The sequence below is a fragment of the Panthera pardus genome, unplaced genomic scaffold, assembly GCF_024362965.1.
Source record: "Panthera pardus isolate Hobbes unplaced genomic scaffold, ASM2436296v1 HiC_scaffold_13, whole genome shotgun sequence".
Lineage (NCBI taxonomy): Eukaryota > Metazoa > Chordata > Mammalia > Carnivora > Felidae > Panthera > Panthera pardus.
In genome coordinates this window covers 36,618,555-36,638,480 of record NW_026526688.1, presented here as the reverse complement: position 1 = coordinate 36,638,480, position 19,926 = coordinate 36,618,555, and the positions used below count along the sequence as shown (strand labels likewise).

At 44.3% G+C, this 19,926-nt stretch overlaps 1 long non-coding RNA gene across 1 annotated transcript in view; it reads right to left on the bottom strand.

Moving 5' to 3' along the window:
• The window catches only part of LOC109277373 (uncharacterized), a 63,140-nt gene extending 55,372 nt beyond the window's left edge, over positions 1–7,768 (bottom strand). Inside the window, exon 1 of the long non-coding RNA XR_002085123.2 lies at positions 7,145–7,768. This is a non-coding gene — a long non-coding RNA (uncharacterized LOC109277373). The remainder of the gene's footprint in view (positions 1–7,144) is intronic.
• Between the last annotated feature and the right edge of the window lie 12,158 nt (positions 7,769–19,926).

Here is a 19,926-nt window from a genome sequence, read left to right as displayed (position 1 = left end):
CATTTCCTATATTAGAAAACTAAGGGCCAAAGTAGGCAAACAATTCCCACAGGCCCGTGCAAGCAGCAAAGTCAATACTACAACCCTGTCTTTACAAGAAAATAATCCCCATTTCATGCGGCTGCACTGAGAACTCAGTGAAGGTTCTGGATTCACACCGGTCCCCCCAAATCCAACTTCCTTCCTTTCCTTAGACCCATATCTTGCAATTTGAGCATCTCAAAGGGATCTTTAAATTCCTCACCACCGCCCCAAAATGCAATTTTTAACTATACAGTGAGAGTGATTTTTCAACATTCATGCCAGATAGTTTGTATCAATTCATTTAATCATTCCACAGGCATCTATGAAAACCTCTCTTTGCCAGACTCTTTCATAAATATGTATCAAACTAATCCTCACATCAGCCCTGAGAAGAAGGAATTATTTCCTCATTTTAATTAATGAGTACACAGAGGCTTAGAGAATCCAAATGATTCTCCTGGGATCACAAAGCTAATAGTGACAGGGGTGGAATTCAGGCCATGTGTGCCTGGTGCTCAAGCCTGTGCTCCTCCACAGCTCTGTCCTGCCCTCACCAGTGTCCAGTCCAGTGACAGGAACGAGACAGTTGGATACACTCACAAACAGCAAAACAGGGCTGTGTGGTCCATACCATATGAAATACACACACTGCCGTAGTAGTTTCTCCGAAGGAGGGCATTTCAAGAAAGGATTCATGGACAGGGAAGCAGTTTTTTCTGGGCTTTTGGGGGTGTCCAGTCATGGATGTTGTAAGGAGGAATATTCCAGGTGAAAGAACAGTACGAGAGGAAAGAATGGACCCTGTTGAATACCCCAGTTCAGCTTCAGTGTGTGGGTCTCAAGAAGGGAAGACATGATGTATAAGGAAGTTTGGGTGAAATTGGGGCACCTTGATTAAGGAAGTGAGAAAGCAAATTAAAACCTATGTATCACACCATCTTTCCCTGCTTCACAAGGCATGATTTCTCCCAAGGGACCAAGTCTCAGATGACTTAACATGCAAACCAACAGGACAACTCTCCTCACAGTTGACAGAAAAGGCAAGCTTTTGGAACTTGAATGGAATGAGCTGAGGGCTAGAAGTCAGCAGACAGGGTTTGCAGTTCTGGTTCAGCCATGCTATCTGAGCCCATGGCCTGGCACCACTCACCTTCTAGGATATGTCCTTTTGTTTCTACAGAAAACGAGGGGTTGAAGGATGAGTGTTTCTCATGGGTAATACTATCAGTGTTCAGTGAAGAATTCACTTTGGCTTAAACCACCAGGAACCTGCAGTCTTCTGAATTCATCCTGGCTCACATGTACTTGAATCTTAGGAATATTAAGTGTGCCAGTTAATGGGTCACATTCACTGGATCAGGTGATGCCCAGTTATCTGGTTGAACATTATTTCTGGGTGTATCTGTGAGGTTGCTAATCCGGAAGATATTAGAATTTGAATCAGTAGACTCAGTACAGCAGATTGCCCTCCCCAGTGTAGATGGACATCATCTAACTCATTGAGGGCCTGAATCAAACAAAACGGTGGAGGATTCTCTCTCTCTCTCTCTCTGTCTCTCTCTCTCATTCTCTCTCTCTCTCCCCCTGACTGATTGAGCTGAAACATTGATCTTCTCCTGCTCTCAGCACCCAGGCCCTCCAGCTTTTCAACTACATCACCAGCCTTTCTGGGTCTCTAGCCTACACACAGCAAATCGTGGAACTTCTCAGCTTCTATAATCACACGAGCTAATGCCTCAATAACAAATCTCTTTGTGTGTGTGTGTGTGTGTGTGCGCGCGCGCATAGGTGAGTTATGAATATATACACACATATATGGATATGAATGGGGACAAATATGGATATGGGTGTCGATGTGGATGCGGGTGTGAATATCCCATTGGTTCTGTATCTCTGGAGTACCCTGACTAATACAGATTTAAGGACCAAGCTAGTGCCAGAAAAACAGAATTTAAGGATAAGTTTTCTGAACTGGTTCTGGGGCTTCTGGAATTGGCTCTCTTATCTGATTAAAGATGCTAATGACTCTATTCCCAGCAGTAAAGATAACACTGATCTTTCATAGCAGCAGAAACTAGCTCTTTCTGAGGCCCCACCAGGTACCTAACCCTTTCATTCCTTTGATCTCATTTTGTCATCACAGATGCACAATGTAGTTTTGATTAATCTTATTTTTACAGACAAAAACAGAACCAAATAAAACTGAGGCTCTAAGAGTAAGAGACTCAAGGACACATGGCTGGCCCAGTGTCTTATCTGTTGGCGTGAATTTTTTTCACTGCATCAATGGTTCTCAGTCCTGGCTGGCCATCGAATAACCAGGGCAACCCCACCCCACAAAGGTCTCTGGAAGGGCATTTTGGGCCTTAGCATGTTTTAGAAGCCCCTCAGGCACCTCTGTGTGTGGCCAGGGTTGAAAACCACAGTGCAAACCACTGTTGCTTCTGGAGAAGACAACAGCCCTTGAGTCCAGCCACCACAGACCTGTTCCTCAGCCTCAGCCCCACCCACCAAGTCATCTTAGCCCAGGTCTCTATTTTACAAGTTAATATTCATTTCATCACATTTAATTAACACAGGGAGACTAGAGCTGTCTCAGCCTCACACCCAGCTAGCAGGAGCCCGTGCCTCCCTCGGAGTTCAATCACAGCGCTGTCTTGCGCAATTAGCTTCCTTCCCCCAGATCTGAAGGGTCTGTGCCCATAAATATCAACCAATTTTATTGATATTTGTAATTAAAACCACCAAACGGGTCACACTTGATTGAACAAGTTTGCAACACATACATCCATAATGGGAACATGAGCATATTTGTATGTGACATTTGATAGATAATAATCCTAGGCATTTCTCATTTTCAGAACATCCTGTGGGTACCAGCTAATTAAGCCTTATATGTCTCCTGGGACAGAGGGTGTTATTCAGACACACCCCTTTGATTGTCTTTGTTCCTGAAGTTTCAGAGAAACCAAGGGCCAGGAAAGTAGGGACCAGGCTAAAGACCACAGAGAGAAGATGCCACAGGCACTAGGTCTGACCGTGCCAACTTCTTAAGTTTCTTCTCCTCATAGCTTCTGTCTGTAGCCTTCAAGGAAGCTGGTGTTTTTAAAAACCCAATGGCAACAAGAAGGAGCTCTAAGCCTCCCCAGAGGCTCCAAGGCTATCTCTCTAAAGTTCAACCTCATGATCCAGTTGGGCCTTCCATCCCAAAAATTAGGTGGACAAAGCCTGACTCATCCTTTAGTTCAAATCTTGTGGGGCGGGAGTGAGAGCTGCCACCATCCATCAGCACCATGATCCCATCTCTGTGTTGGCCCAGTTGTAGCTGTGCCCACAGGTTATTTGGGATCCTAACTTTTGCTATGTGTGCCCAAAAGAATTATCTGTGAGCTGAGGGCAGATCCAGACCACAGCACTGCTCACAGCCCATAAGTGGAGCAGAAATGTTTGCCATTCATGGGTCCAGCATAGGGTCAGGTTATCAAATCAGCCTCCCTCTCATTTTCCCTTTGAAATCTCATTGCTCACACATACCCAGGGAGATTAAGACCTTTCCCCAAATCCCCTAACGGCATTCTTACAAGAAACAATCAGTCTTCAAGTGAGTTACAAGGAAACCATTCTATCCCAAAAGGCAGCCTTCTGAGTGCTTGGGCAGGAAGACTATTTCTCTTGTGATCTAGAATAAATCCCTTCATTTCCAAACCCCTCAAGGGTGGAAGGGAATTCCAGGGGGGAGCAGGAAGAATGGGTGGAGAGAGACAGCGTGAAGACAGATGAAAACAGACTACCAGGCAACGTTACAGTGAGGACGTTTTTACTGTGTTATGATTTAGGCCACACTTGCCTCCAAAAATGATTTGAGACAGTTACAACAATAGGCACATATCCAGTAAGGCCATTAAACTAGAAATAAGGAGGACACATAAATGTCTGCAGAGAGTGACACTGAGGTGGTCATCATTCCCATTATCCCAAAAGCTCAGGTAGGAACAGTGTGTTTAAATAAGCACAAGGTGCTTCATTGATCATCAAGACAACTAACTCAATTATTCAAAGACTAATGATCCAATTTGTGTTTAATCTGGCCCTGTGGCACCAGCCCTTTCTCTCTTCTGCTGCCTATGAAGAATTTCACTGTTCAACATGTATCTAACCAAACATGGTCATGAAAAGGCATGGAATCTGAGAACTTAACAGTTGGAAAGGACTTTCCACAATCACTTAAGAAGGCTTTTTCCTAAGTTCAGGAGTTCTTTTTAGAGCTGCTGTATCAGAAAGTTGTGCATCAGAAACTTGAATTCCTCTAAATACAGGGGGCTTGCTACCTCATGAGGTATCTTTTTCCTGAGAGTCTATTTTACTGTTACACAATTTGAGCTATTAGAAGGCTCTTTCTTGTATAAAGACAAAATCCACCCCTTGGAGAAATCAAGCAGTGATTCCAAACCTAGTTGATCTTCAAAATTATCTGGGATGCTTTTGAAAAGACATCCTGGTGGGATCATAAATTAGTACACCCCTAGAGAAAACAGTATGGCATTATCTGCTATAGCTGAATGTACACACACCGATAGCCCTACAATTCTACTCTCAGGTATACACCCAACATAAATATTTGCACATGCACACCAGGAGACCAGTACAAAAACATTCTCAGCAGCATTAGTCACACTAGCCAAAAACTGCAAACAACCAAAATGTCCATCAACGGCAGAATGGGTAAACTTGATGCATTCAGAAAATTGAACATTTCCAGAGCAGAGCTGTCCAAAAGCATTTTCTGTAATGATGGAAATTGTCTGTTCCACAGTGTTCAAGATGGTAGCCATTTGACACACATGACTGTTGAGCACTTGAAATGTAGGTAGTGCAAGAGAAGAACTGAATTTTGAATTTGATTTAATTTTAACCTGTTTAAATTTAAATAGCCACTTGCCCCTAGTGACTACTGTACTGGATAACACAGTGTATTAGAACAGTGAAAAAGAGCAAACTGTAGCTATATACAATAACATGGATGAATTTCATCCAGTAAGAGAAACCAGACCCCCCAAAAATACATACTATATGATTACATTTATGAGAAGTTCAAAAATAGGTAAAATTATACTAAACGTTTAGGGATGAAAGTTAAACCTCGGGGTTTAGGGGTGCATGCTTAAGTAGCAAAACTTTGGGTAGGAAGGAAAAGGCAGGGCCATGGGGGAGCTCCTGGAGACTGGGCATGTCCTATTTCTTAGCTGTGTGGTGATGTCACTTTGTCATAAATCATCAAGGTATCATTTTTGTTTGGGGTGCTTATCTATATGTGCTTTATATTTCACAATTTAAAAATGATTAAAATACAAATTATCTTTGCAACTTTTCTGTAAATCTAAAATTATCCCCAATTAAGTGTTTATTTTTTTAAAAAAATACAGATTAAGTGCTTCACTTCAGATTTGTTGTGTCAGTTTCAAGAAAAGCGGCCCTGGAATTCATATTTTTCAAGCGCTCCAGATTACTTCTCTTACACAACCTATTGGGGAAACATTGCTGCCTCCTGTATGTGGAGCCTTTTCCACAAGACTGAATGTCCCCCAGAATCTTCTTCTGTTCCTGGGATGCTCCTGTTTCCACTCTCTAAACACTGGGGGTTCTCAGGGGGCTCACTGTAGTAGACAATCACCCACTAATGCTTCCTGGGCCTCAGCATGGTTCTGTAGCTGCATCTTTCCACACAAGCCAGTGCCAACCTAGCTGCTCACCACTTGCCTTGAGAGCTGGAGAATGAGCCACCAAAGATGAATGAGGGTGAGGTGAAAACTAGTGGTTACAATGAGTGTTAAGAATCCCATTTGTTGCCATGTCCTGGGACTCAGTTGACCACAGACAATGGTGCATGTTAGGATGCAAGTCTTTGGCAGTGGGCCAACATCTGCAATGTGCTCATTTCTCCTACCAGTCTGCTTGACCCTTTCCACCCTTTCCTTCCTGTATTCTGTAAGCTGCCTCCTACAAGCCCTTCTATAAGACGTGCTTCTCCCTGGTCAGACCTAGCAAAGCCACGATCACTGAAGTTTCCTCCACCTCTCTTTTCCTCTTGGAAAGTCAAGTCTTAAGTATCAAGAATGCAAGGTTGATCGGGAAAGGGAAGAGGGAGGGTTTGACAGAGCGGGAGTCAATGAGTTTACACCAGGAAGTTTAGAGGTCACATACTAGGGAAATGAGCAAAAGTGAGGAGATGTAGGCATTGAATAATCATTTATCTCATGTGACCCCCACATTAGCTCTGAAGCAGGCTGGCAGGGCCACTGCTCTGCACAACTCCAGGGACTCCATGGGCAACATAGTCACATGCGTCCTAGAGTCTTGGGTTGTGCAGTGCCCAGCCTGTGCAGCCATCTATGGCAACTCTGTAGGCTGGGTAGGTTTTCTTATTCCCATTTTTAGAGGAAGAAACTGAGGCCAGGAGAAGCAGTGGGATTCATACTCACATCTCTTGGCCACAGCCCTGTGCTGTTATGGCTACCACACCAATGGTTTCTGTCAACAGAATAGTCCTTAAAGGCATAAAGATGCCCCATAAACACCCACTGGGAAGTGGGCAGGGACTCACCTTCTCTAGGAATAGAGAAGGACCCATATAATGCCAAGGAAGCAGGCCTTCAGCCATCACAGTATCCTCCATGTCTAGTTTCCAAAAAACGTAGCAGGAGGCCAGTCAAGTTTAGAGCATCAAGAAAAGAGACTGTGGAAGGCATGGGGAGAGAAAGCCAGACTTCACCTGCGTGAACACATTCAGTGAAGGCAGAGCATAATTAAGCCTAATTGTGTAAGCCCTGCCATGCTTTCGAGAGAGAGGGATGCCAAGGTCTCCAGTTATCTTCTGTTCTGTGCAGCCCGCATATCCCCACCCGAAGGTCACCCTCATTAACGCTGCCAAAAAAAGCCATCCCTCTGCACATCCAGTTGTTGCACTAATGGGCCCTTCTACCTCTGCCCAGGCATATTAGCTGCATGAACGCACATGTGTCTGCGCATCTGTGGGTGTGCACATCCGTGTGGGGTCTGTGTGAGTGCGTGTGCCTCTGGAACTGGACCTGTTTCATTTTCTTCTGGTATTTTATGTACTTACACAGTCAAAATTAATGGAATCAGTTGAGATTCAGATGACATCACACTGGTGACTCACATCTTGACAGATGGATGGGTTTCCCCCCTCTGCATTGCTTTCAAGGTAACCTTGATTTGTCACACAGCCACTGGGGAATGTCAGAAAGCAGGATTTTTTTAATAGACATTTGACTTGGCCATCCACAGTTAGCAATCCGAGCCTGCGGGGGGGAACAGGGTAGAGAGGAGTCAAGGAGCAAAGCCACGGCTAGTCCTCTCCAGGGACCGAAGGGTGAGCTAATTAGTGGAGTCCTCCCCTGAGCCGGCCAGTACTGAGCTACCCATCACTCCTTCAGAGGTGGGGACATCCAAGGGCCAATCTGCACACTGCACTGCTCTTGCTCCCTGGAAGTAACCTTTCTTCAGCAACATTTTTATTGAGCACCCTTTCCTATTGGAACATAAACAGGTATGGAGGGGTAATAAATAGTAAGAGCAGCTGTAAAACAGTGGAACAATAGAACAGGGTTGCAATTATGTAATCATTTCCGCTACTAGAATTTCTTTGAGGGAAATTTTCATTGGGAAAATGCAAAGGAGAGAGGATGATGACTCACAGCCTTTTAAGACTCAACCTGCCCCAGATTGTGTGAGTCCAGAGGTCAGACTGACATGGCTGGATGACTTCTAATTGTCAAGTCCAAGGGTATCAGCAAAGATCTTCTCTTCCTACTTAGCATTTTTCCATCTTCATATCAGTTCCTTCCTCTGCCTGGGGTTTGGGGAGATATTTCTTCCTAAAAATTAACTGCAAACACCAGGCCAAGTTAAACCAAGCAATCTAGGTTGTTACAAGCAAGTAGCTCGCTCGTTTTTCTAACAGCCTGGCTCTGAAAGCAGACCCTGAGTATGCACCGAATGGGCAAGTGGTCAGCCTTTGTCATGCTTTGGGGCAGGCAAGTTTTCCCTCAGCACCAGGTAGACAAGACACAGACACTTAGACTTCCAGAACTAGAGGCTTCTTAGCAACCATCCTAACCAGTCTTTTTCTCATTGAGTGGTGAGTGAAGAATAAGTTCCTGAAACAACCAGCACAGGGTTCTTCCTCAATTACTGTTCCACATTCTTTAAGCTCTCCATCTACCTAACAGAAATGATAATGCTCAGCATTTACAAAGTGTAAGGAGCTCCCTCTTGCAAATCCAGAAGAATGCCAAACCCTGTTTTACTACCATAGCAGGGAAATCATGTGAAGATGAGCCCCACAGGATACCTACAAGGTCCAAGGAACATGTCTGTATCACATGCAAGACCTCTGACCTCAGCAGAAAGTCTACATGCCTGCCCTTGGACATCAGTCCACCTGCATCTGATGATGTCCTGTCACTCTGGAGAAAGACCTCAGTGTCTGCTCTTTCCCTAGTGAACATCATGGCCAGCAAGGCAGGTCTTCCCACCCTTTGGTCACCACCTCTCACCACCTCACTCCTAACCCCATGCCACATGAGTGTCTGCCTCTCTGTTGGCTCAGGACCTCCAATCCCAAACCACCCCCACTCCTTCCCCCCCGGACCACACTCCATTCTCTTCACCTAGGCTCATCCCACAGGTCAAAATCCCACTGTTTTGAAGATCCATCTCAAGCACCGTGTCCCCTAGGAAGCCTTCCTTAGTTCCCCCTTTGGAGTATGTATTTTCTCTCTCCTTGTGTTTCAACCACTTATGCCCCAGGTATCTTGTGATGAGTGGCTCTTCCAGGCAAAAATGAGTCAGTCCATGATTGCATTCTTAAAGGGAAGCTTCTGACCTGGCCCAGCTGTCTTCGGAGGCACCAGAAACTTGAGTGTGATAGTCAGTAGCAACCAACCAGGTCAGGTTCATATACAGCAACATACATATAGTGCTTGCACTTAGGATTTTATGAAAATGGAAAATGGATTGGTCAAAAGCAAAGCCATGTAACACGTGAGGGGAAACTACACTCATGTACAACACACACCTGTCTACAGGAAACCATAAGGCCACATGGCAGTTCAGATGGCAGCCTCCACTTCCTCCACCCTTAGGAGCTGGGAGTAGCCCCAATTGATGGTAGTTGAGGAAGAAGTCTGCCCACTTAGATTCTCTTCTGCCCATGCAAGGCTGCCCTCTGAGCCCTCTTTCCTCAGAGCCCTTAATGTGTGACCCATTCAGATTTGTTCTCAGCCTCAGTACTTGACCAAAGCACCACCGCCCCCCCCCTCAAGGAACCCCCTGATTCCCTTGCCAGGTGTGTTTTCCTTGATATTCTTTGCAAATGACTGGCTGCCTGCTTTACTTGGATAGGAATGGCCATTTGATGCTGTAGCTCCCTATCTCTCTTAACAAGAGATCTCTGTCTGCATTTCTCTTCAGGAGCAACATCATAAGAGCAGTTAAACTTGGTTTGGAAATAACTCATTCCTTGGACTCCAGGCTAGGAATCTATGCCTAGGAATCTATTCCCCATTCTGCAGTGTGCTAATGTCCCCTGTGCCACATCTTACACACCTCCCCAGATGCCAGAGCCAGTCAGCACCATTGTGTGTCACCCCAGGGCAAACAGGAAGTTAGTTAAAACAGCACCAAGCATGTTCTACCTTAAATTTAAAAAAACAATAATTATAGCAATGTTGGTAAAGAGTGTCCATACTCTCACCATTTATAGACAAACTGTACTACCATCGGATCTTTACATTCTCAAAACAGTTCTGTGAAGGAAGAAGGCATCAGCACTCCCATTTTACAGGTGACAAAACTAAGGCCAGAGAGGTTAACATAACCTACACATGATCACATAGCAAGTGGAAGAATTAGAACATAAATTTTTGTGTCTTCAAATCATTGATACCACACTGCTCTCTCTCTCTGCAGCTTCCTGAATGTCTCCTCCACATTACAAAGCTCCCAAGTAGACCCACATACACTGGCCATCTCTCCCCAGTTCTATTCCTCAGAGCATGAGGAGTCTCTTTCTCTTTTAATCCAAACCTAATTCTATAACATTTACCTAGGACTTGTTACAGGGCCGCCTGGGGCACCATGGGACTCACAACTTGGTTGTAAGGTTCCCAAGGCTCTGGGGCTCCGAATGTTACAGAGGAGAGATAGTTGCAACACAACCTACCAACCTCCAGGGATATTTTAGTTTTGGCCAACAAACCCTAGTACCAGCCCCAAAGAAGGAATTCCCAGTGATGACAATTCAGACTATGGAGGAGGCCAGTTAAGGAGACCTTTGAGACAAGAGTTGCCTTTGGGATGTTTCCAAGTTTGTTAAGATAACACTATTCCCTCCCTTTTGTACCTCAGTCCACAGGCTAGAGCCCCCAAACTGCAAGCACACCATGGAAGGATCTGCACGCACAGCAGCCAGCCCTAGCACTCTTTATCCCTACCACACAGTCGTAGTGTCCAGTGCCCCTAAAGCTTACCCTGCCAGAATCCAGAAGGATCCTCAGAGGCTGGGCATCTAAGAAAGCTCCCTCCAAGGGCAAGCAGGACATCCAGCAGGTGCCCTCCCTCCCTGCAGCGCCTGCCAACAGCTCAGTCTTCTGATTACAGGAAGGAGCTGCCTCCTCCTGTTTCCCGACCAGAGCCCTCCTCTGACCCTAATAACAGGGCTGTTGAAATCAGCAATTCCATTTTATACAGCCAGAACCACACAGACCAGAATCAGCAGGCCAACCACAGAGCCGCATTCAGCAAGGGCAGGTAAGATTTAAGGAAAGAAATACCAGAGCATGGGAAATGGGTAGGCAGTCAGCTACAAACTTGATTTCATAATGTCCAAAGCAAATGCTGATCAGTGTTGTGTTCCTTAATAATAAGACCAACATTTCAGCTGATTTTATCACTCTCTGTGATGATTCTGTCCTTTTCCAAATTTATCATTTACACCCACCTGCTCCTTACAGCAATCCTGTAAGGCAAACATCATTACTATGTTCCTAGAAATGCAGTGCAGCAATGGTAAGAGCACAGGCCTTAGAGTCGGAGCCTGGGTTTCACTCCTGATTATGTCTTTATACTGGGCCACTCTGCCTCCCAGATAATAGAAACCTCCAGCCTGGGGAACAGTTTCAGAGGCAGTGAGACTAAGGTGTATTTTGTGCCTTGTTCATTTAAACGTACACCTGAGTGCCTTGCCATGCTCTTCCCTGACGTGTTAGCAGCAAGGTTGCCTACTGTTGGGGACACACAAGTAAGTACCCTTATCTCTGCTGAGGGTAGCTGCCTATTGGCTACAGTAGGGGTGGTCACAGCAGACCATCTCTCTGGCAAGTTTGTTCAGGTCAGAGAGAATGGCTTTAGATCAGCCACTCTAAAACCAAAATCATCTTCAAAGGGAAACATCTTTTGGCATTCTGTTGCCCCAACAATTCTGTACCACAGTTCAAATTGTTCAGTTACCAGGAAAAAAAATAATATGTAAATAATGCATCTTGGAGGTTTTTACCAGGAAGCTACATTGCTCAAAATTTAAAATTCTAGTGGGCAGCATTTTCTCAAAGTGTGTTTCAATCATTCTTCCCCAGGGAGATCTGTAAGGGGTCAATTTGTATCCATCCAAGAGATATAGCGAAGCCCCAATCCCAGTACTTGTGAATGGGACCTTATTTGGAAACAGTGTCTCTGAAGAGGTAATCCGGTTGAGGTCGTACTGGATGGCATAGAGTGAGCCTTTAACCCAATATGATCTGGGTCCTTATAAGAAGAGAAGAAATACACAGAGAGATAACACTATGTCAGAGCAGAGGCAGAAACTGACATGATGCAGCTGCAAGCCAAGGAAGGCAAGGATTGTGGGCCACACCAGAAACTAGGGGAAGGGCATGAAACAGGTTCTCTCCTGGAGGCTTTGGGAAAGCATGGCTCTCCCAACACCTTCATTTTGAATTCTGGCCTCCAGAGCCATGACAGAATAAATTTCTGTTGCTTGAAGCTCCCCAGTTTGTGGTACTTGGTTGCAGCAGCCACAGGAAATTAATACAAGGACTATGAGAAATAAGCCTTTAAAAATGGTGCATTGAGGGTGCCTGGGTGGCTCAGTCAGTTGAGCTTCCAACTTCGGCTCAGGTCATGATCTCACGGTTCGTGAGTTAAAGCCCCATGTCAGGTTCTGCACCCTGCTTGGGCTTCTCCCTTTCTCCCTCTCCCTTCTCTGCCCCTCCCCAACTTGCACACACCCTCATTTTTCTCTCTTTCAACATAAATAAATAAACTTTAAAAAACGGTGCATTCAGCAGAGCCTTTTAAGCTGAGGGTAAAAAATAAGATTTTATTTTTAAATAAGCTCTACACCTAACATGGGACTCAAACTTACAACCCTGAGATCAAGAGTCACATGCTCCATGGACTGAGCTACACAGCAGCCCTTCTGAAAAAAATTTTTAAGTACCCCACTATACACCAGTTAAATTATGATCTCTGAGGGGTGGATATTTTTTTAAGTATGTTTTTAAAGCTCCTGGGAAATTCTGATGCACAATGAGCAGAATTAAACAGGTTTCCTTACCTGTAAATTTCCCAGCCTGGCTAATATGCTGTGGATTACTAAGAGGAGATATTTAGATGCAGAATTTCCCAAACTTATCTGACCACAATGTTTTTATTTTTTTTTATTTTTTTAATGTTTATTTATTTTTGAGACAGAGAGAGATGGAGCATGAACGGGGAGAGGGTCAGAGAGAGAGGGAGACACAGAATCTGAAGCAGGCTCCAGGCTCCAAGCTGTCAGCACAGAGCCCAATGAGGGGCTCAAACTCACGGACTGTAAGATCATGACCTGAGCTGAAGTCAGATGCTTTAACTGACTGAGCCACCCAGGAGCCCCAACCACAATTTTTTTAATTGAACATCTTCTACAAGGCACATATACAGCAGAAAACACTTTGGAAAACACTGCTATCTTTTACTGGGTTTTTAGAGTCTCGGTGCATGAGTGGTAACACCTGCTTTGAAATCTTTCCAGGCCAACGTCATTGCTATGATGCTTAATGTTATAGAGCTTGGCACTTTTTTACCTATGTGTGCATGTTCTGGAATAGATTAGATCTTCCCATGGAGGCAGTGTGAAAGACTGGGTCTATTCAGCGAGTCACATGTCTTAAACAGACTCCTTTATTTTCATTTGCAGTCCTTGAACCTAGCGTCCGTCTAGTTGATTGCCAAAGTGTATGGATCTGTCTTTAAATTTTTTAACGTTTATTTCTTCTTGAAACAGAGAGAGACAGAGCATGAACAGGGGAGGGTCAGAGAGAGAGGGAGACACAGAATCTGAAACAGGCTCCAGGCTCTGAGCTGTCAGCACAGAGCCCAATGCAGGGCTCAAACTCACAGACCGTGAGATCATAACCTGAGCTGAAGTCGGACGCTTAACCAACTGAGCCACCCAGGTTCCCCTATGGATCTGTCTTTAAATGCTAACACTGGCTAGCTGTGCTCATTCTCACTAAGCCTATAACTTTAAATGCTTCAATCTATGTCAGACATAGTTGCAAAAATATCATGTGGGGGGGGGGCACATACACCCACATTTGTTTATGCAGGATGTCCTAAACCTCATGTACTCTTCCATCCCCATGAAACAGCTATTCTTAACCTATGATTTATACATGGAGAGGGATCTGTGAACTGAAAGGGAAAACAAATGTACCTTTAGGTTTTCACTAACTGCCTTTAATAATGAATGTAGGCAACAAACAAATGTAGCAATGGCAGTATCTTTGACTTTGTCACCAGTAGAAATCACAGACTTTCATGTCATATCCCATTACAGGCGTTGCAAGTGCCTCAAAACAGCATTTACAATCATCATTTCTCCAAAACTATTTCTCCAAAACACCTGATGTTACATCTTGTTATTTAATGTGTTAATGATGAAGCACAGACATTCCTTATCAAATTTATTTTTGTTTAATATTTTGATGGTTTTTCAATATAATCTGTTTCATTGGCAATTTTTGTATATTTGATACTCTGCATTTAAAAACATTATCCTGGGGGCGCCTGGGTGGCTCAGTCGGTTGGGCGTCCGAATTTGTCTCAGGTCATGATCTCGCAGTCCGTGAGTTCAAGCCCCGCATCGGGCTCTGTGCTGACAGCTCAGAGCCTGGATCCTGTTTCGGATTCTGTGTCTCCCTCTCTCTCTGACTCTCCCCCCCCCCTTCATGCTCTGTCTCTCTCTGTCTCAAAAATAAATAAACATAAAAAAACTTTTTTAAATAAAAAATAAAAACATTATCCTGATTTACAGTCTTCACCTGACTGCCAAAGGGTCCATGGCACACAAAAAGGTGAAGAACCCCTGTTCTAGATAATCTAGTGCACATAAGGATCACCTGGGACTATTGTTGAAAATGCAGAATCCTGGGTCTTACCCTCAAAGAATTGGACTCAATTGGTCAGAGGTGGGACCCAGAAGTCTGCATTTTTAAGCACACCATGGGGATACCGGCACAGATTTTTCATGGACTGCATTTTGAGAAAAAGTGCTCTAGGAATTCTTAAATTCACTCATGGGTCAACCAAGAGCATCAAAGTCAAATCTTTGAGTAATTATCTCATTATTTTGGTGGTTTACACTTCATGATGTCATTGGCACACTGGGAAGATGCCATACGCAGTGTCTGTATAAATTTGATGCTTTCCTCATTATTACAATTTCCTAAATGCTATCAACTTGTCATTGTATATTTCTGTGGAGATCTCTGGTAGGATTTTTATGCATCTCAAATCAGAAAAAGTCATGTTGCTCCTAAGCAATTTTCCAAAAACCTTCAAACAGTATTAATCCTGAAATTATTTTCCTCTCCATACTGACCACAAGAAGACAGAACCCTGACTTTACGTCTAATCTCTAGAATCATTGAGAATATAGGCTATGCATCTGTGGCCAAATGCTACTTTGGATGCTTTTTGTGATTCACCAGTCAAACCATACTGGAACATCTATTTGCTACCTTTGGAAAGCATTGTTATAGCAAGAAAACAAAAAGAAACAAAAAGTGTTAAGGCTCAGCTTACAAGCTTCAGAATCAGCAACTGAGACCCACAGCAGAGAAAGCAAATGAGAGGATGCACTTTTAAATCTCAAAATCCTGACATGGCAGTATGAAATGCCACAGCCCTAAAGGAATCATGGCTAAAGTTTATGCTATAAATAATAAATTTGAAAGTAACTGATAAAGTGCCACACTACCTTTTTCTGTCAAGCCAATATTTCCACAGCCCAGAGGATGGGAATGTATGGCAAGAAGCAGAGAGGAGCAAAGAATGCAAACTGGTGGCTGTCCAGACTCAGAGTCCTGCAGCCCCTTCTCTGTCCCTAAGCCAGTAGGATTGTGGATCCAAAAGAAGCAGAGACTTGGGTGTAGCCTCAGAGGAGCTTTCCCTGTAGGGTCCCCTACCTCTTACGCCAGCCTGCCCATGTAGCACCTCAGAAGAAAGGGCCTGGGACGGTCCCCTGTGCTCCTTGCAGTCCCAGAATGTTGGAGAAGAGGGCCTCAAATGTTCCAATCCTCCATTCTCAAATGTAGTTGATGGAGGCCAGTGAACACAAAGAGGGATGGTGGATCAGACAACAGGTACACTGGCTAATCCTAGCACACATGGAAATCAGAGACTAGATGGAAACACCTCACAAAAGGAGGGATTGCTTTCTCAGGCCACAAAAACAAGGATACAAATAAGGCAGTTCAAGGTTTCCAAGCCCATTGGGTTTTTCTCCCTTCTATGCCTTTTCCTACTGGGGTGGCCTCTGCCTTCTGGGTGCCGGAGGCATTGTCTGTGCCAGCTCAGGCTGCTATAATGAAATCTCATAGACCAAGTGGCTTAAACAACAGGCATTAACTTTCCACAGTCCTCGAGGCTACAAGTCCAAGACCAAGGTAGATGTGGTTCTTGTCAAGGGCCCTCTTCCTGGCTTGCAGACAGCCACCATTTTACTGTATCCTCACATGACCTCTTCTTTATGCAAGCATGCAAATAGAGAACTTTGGTCTCTATCTCTTGTGAAGACACGAATCCCATTGTGGGGGACTCCACCTTCACAACCTCATCTAAACCTACTCCCAAAGGCCCCTCCTCCAAAAACCCTCACACTAAGGATTAGGGCTTCAACATATGAATTTGCAGGAAACACAAACATCCAATCCATGTTGTGTCAGGGCTGTACCTGGCCCAGGTCACCAATTACACTGGTGAAATCTCCTGATGCCCCATCACTCCTGCCGTGTTCTCTCCATCACTCAGCACTCCTCATGGCTTCACTGCAGCCAATGCTTCTCCTGGAATGCTCACAGAGCCTCACCTTCATGCTGCTCCAGTTTCTCAGCCTGTGGAAGTTATGTCTTATGGGATTGGACAGTGGGACTGCCCATTCTTTCTTTCCAGAAGTTCTACCCAATGTCCTTCAGGACTTCAACTTTTGATCCTGAACAACTATTTTCTCTCAGTTATATATTTCAAAGATTTGTGCTGTAATGCCAACACTGATGTAGGCATTGACAGTTTCTGCATTTCTTTTTTTAATATTTATTCTTGAGAGAGAGAGACAGAGACAGAGTGCAAGCACGGGAGGGTCAGAGAGGGAGACACAGAATCTGAAGTACGTTCCAGGCTCTGAGCTGTCAGCATAGAACCCGACGTGGGGCTCAAATTCACAAACTGCTAGAACATGATCTGAGCTGAAATCGGACACTTAACCAACTGAGCCACCCAGGTGCCCCTCTGCATTTCTATTTGTAAGATGGCTGACTGAGGGGAGCAAGATAAGCCAGGGCAGCCTGGTGCGCACTGGCAGAGGGGTTCCAGGGATAAGACACAGAACAACCCATGCTTCCACACATATGCCAGGTACACATCTCTGAGCACCAGGCTTACCCTGCCTCCATTATTCTCTTTCTTTTACCCTGACCTCTATAGAGTATTCTCTTGAGCTGTGTGTGTGTGTGTGTGTGTGTGTGTGTGTGTGTGTGTTTCAGAGAGATTTTGTTCAAATCTTTTGTAGATTAAAGTGAGATGCAGATAATAAAATGTAACATGTCACGGCTGGGCAAGGGGTTCACTAAGATGTAGCTATTAATTATCTGCATTTTACAGATAATTAATGGTCGGTATCCACTAAATACTGGGTATTTTATTATCTCCATTTTTACAGCTGAGGAAATGAATAATCCAAGAGTTTAAGTGACTTAAACTCCACATGATACAAGTAATATTTCAGAGAACCAGAACTCAAAATTAGACCTCTTCTGCCTCCAGACCCTATGCTCTTTCCCCTGTAACACACTGTTTCTTTCTAATACTTTTTCAAGTGATTTTACATTCAAGCATCCAGTGGGTTATTATACTTGGGTACCAGGGTGTTAAGATGGATCTTCAAATGATGTTTCTAAAGAACTTTGAATTTCCCAGGTGAAAATTCTCATTGAAAACAGCTGTATTGTCAGCTCTTAATTATTGGTGACAGCGAGAGGCAGGGATAGAGCAGTTGGATGAGATTCATAATTAATCACCTTCTCTGAGTCAAGAGTTTCAACCTGCTTCTTCCATAACTTCTCCTGCTGAAGCTGCCCACAGGGAGAACCTAGTTTCCTCAGAGGCTGAACTCCCAAGATGTGAGCTTGGGAGAGTTGTCATGATCAGACATCTGCATTAATGTGGCATCAGAACAGCAATCCAGAAGAACAAAGGAACACAAGCAGCTAAAGACGAGATTTTAACCAGAAAGAAATGCTCAAATCAAAGTTGTGGGTCTGCTCAGACCCCACCATTACCATTCACTATTTTACTGAGTCTACATCACCCTTCTTGGAGAGGAGACAGGAGAGAAGAGAGGAGTAATCAAGGATGACTGTCAGACAATCTGAAAAGAGACAGCAATCCTTTAGATTGGCAAGGTTTATCACTTACTTTTTAAAATACTGGGGTGTTTTTTTTGTTTGTTTCTATTTGGGGAGTTATTTGGCCAATCTCCATTTTTGTGTCTAGAGCTCCAAGGACAAGTGGGAATGATAAAGTGAGCAAGAAACTTTCTACTTTGTGGTAGAAGTTATATTCCCACAGCCTCAAACATTTACTTAGTACCTACTATGTGACAGGTAATGAAATGCATTGATTACTGCAAACATAAGGGCGGCCACACACCCTCTGACCTTTTGCATCAGAGCATCCAGAGAAGTCAAAGTCATTCAAGAAGGAAAAATGTAAGGCGTGGACAAAGAAGCAGGAAGCCACAGGGCATTCTAGTACTAAAACCATATGTATGCTTCTTTCTCCGATGGAGAAGCTCATGAAGTGTCTGCCTCTGCACTTAATCAAAAGCATTAGAATTATGAACAATCCTATAACCCTTTGACAGCTTCCCAGTGTAACCAGCTAACTCCAGCATATGAGGTTAAGTTGGACGAAACCTATCTGAACCGATTATGATTTCATGGCACTGCTATGAATGTAAGAGTAACAAAAGCAGAAAGACCCAGAGTTCACCAGACCCACCAGACCCCAGATAGAGTCCTACCTTTCAGATGCTCCTCACTTACTGGTCTCTGAAATTTCTAAGGCTTCAGAAGAGTCCCCATTTTCTTTATTTTTAGATCTGCCCTAGCATGAGTGTTTTTGACCTTCCATCTCTGTGATCTTAGAGCCAGAGAGTCCTCTTCCTGCTTCATCCTGGCCACCCACGTGATTGGAAACCAGTTCTGAGGTTGGCATAAGGAAGCTTGGGTTTTATCTCCCTGAAATAAATTGAAAGGATGGAACGAAGGGAGGGAGGGAGGGATAAAGGAAGGAAATAACATAAATAAAACATTGAATGAGGCAGGTAATTACAAAGCTTCCCCTAAAACACAACCATTTGCAAACCTCTATCAAATGGGAATACAGAGTTTCTCTGGAAGAGGAAGAGGACGCAGGTGTATATGCTAACTCAGTGCCTAGAATCTGGATTCCAGTGGAGCAGATCCCACTTCTGGCTAGCTTTTACTGGGTAGCTGAAAAGTGGAGTCCAGATTATCTTAGCAACTACCCTGAGATCTTCTTTCCCCAAGAAAAAAGGCCAAATGTTGTGTCCCCTCTTATGGACACTGATATTGTTGATTAGGGATTCTAACCCAACACTGTCATAGTGTATCCCCACATGGACCTAGGCTCTGGACCGGAAAAAAAGAGATATCTCTATCAATAAAAGAGAAGGTGTTGGGACAGGGACAGCAGAGAGACTGCGGGGGTGGAGAAGGGGTGGTGGACAAAGGCAGGCCTTGGAGAGGGCTCAGAAGATTTACAGGACTAGGAGGGGACAGAGATTTATAGATTCTGAGAGTACCAAGGATCCATTTCTTACTCTTTCACATGCCCTGGAGATGTCAGGACCTCAGAGGGCATTGTCTCTGCGGGCATGTCTAGGTGATGAGACCCTACAAACAGGGTGCCCAGTCATCCTGGCTGGCACAGGGACAGCTAAGCCTCAAGGGACTGTGTGGGTGTATAAACCAGACATGTTCACATAAAGACCAGGGCATGTCCAGCAAGTATTCTGTACTTGTTAAGATTCCATGACTCTTCTAACTCAAGGAGAACAGAGAGTCGGGGGGGAAGGAGCCCCAGTTACAGCTAAGATTGAATTTTCCATTGGCCTAACAGGATGTGGGCTCAGAATAAATGAAATTAGAGTTAGGGGAAGGAAAGCTCCCCTTATTTCTCATGTTGTATGAAAAGTAAAATTCATACCCACTGGAGCTGAGCTCTGCCCCACCCACAGCCCACACCTGACTTACACTCTTT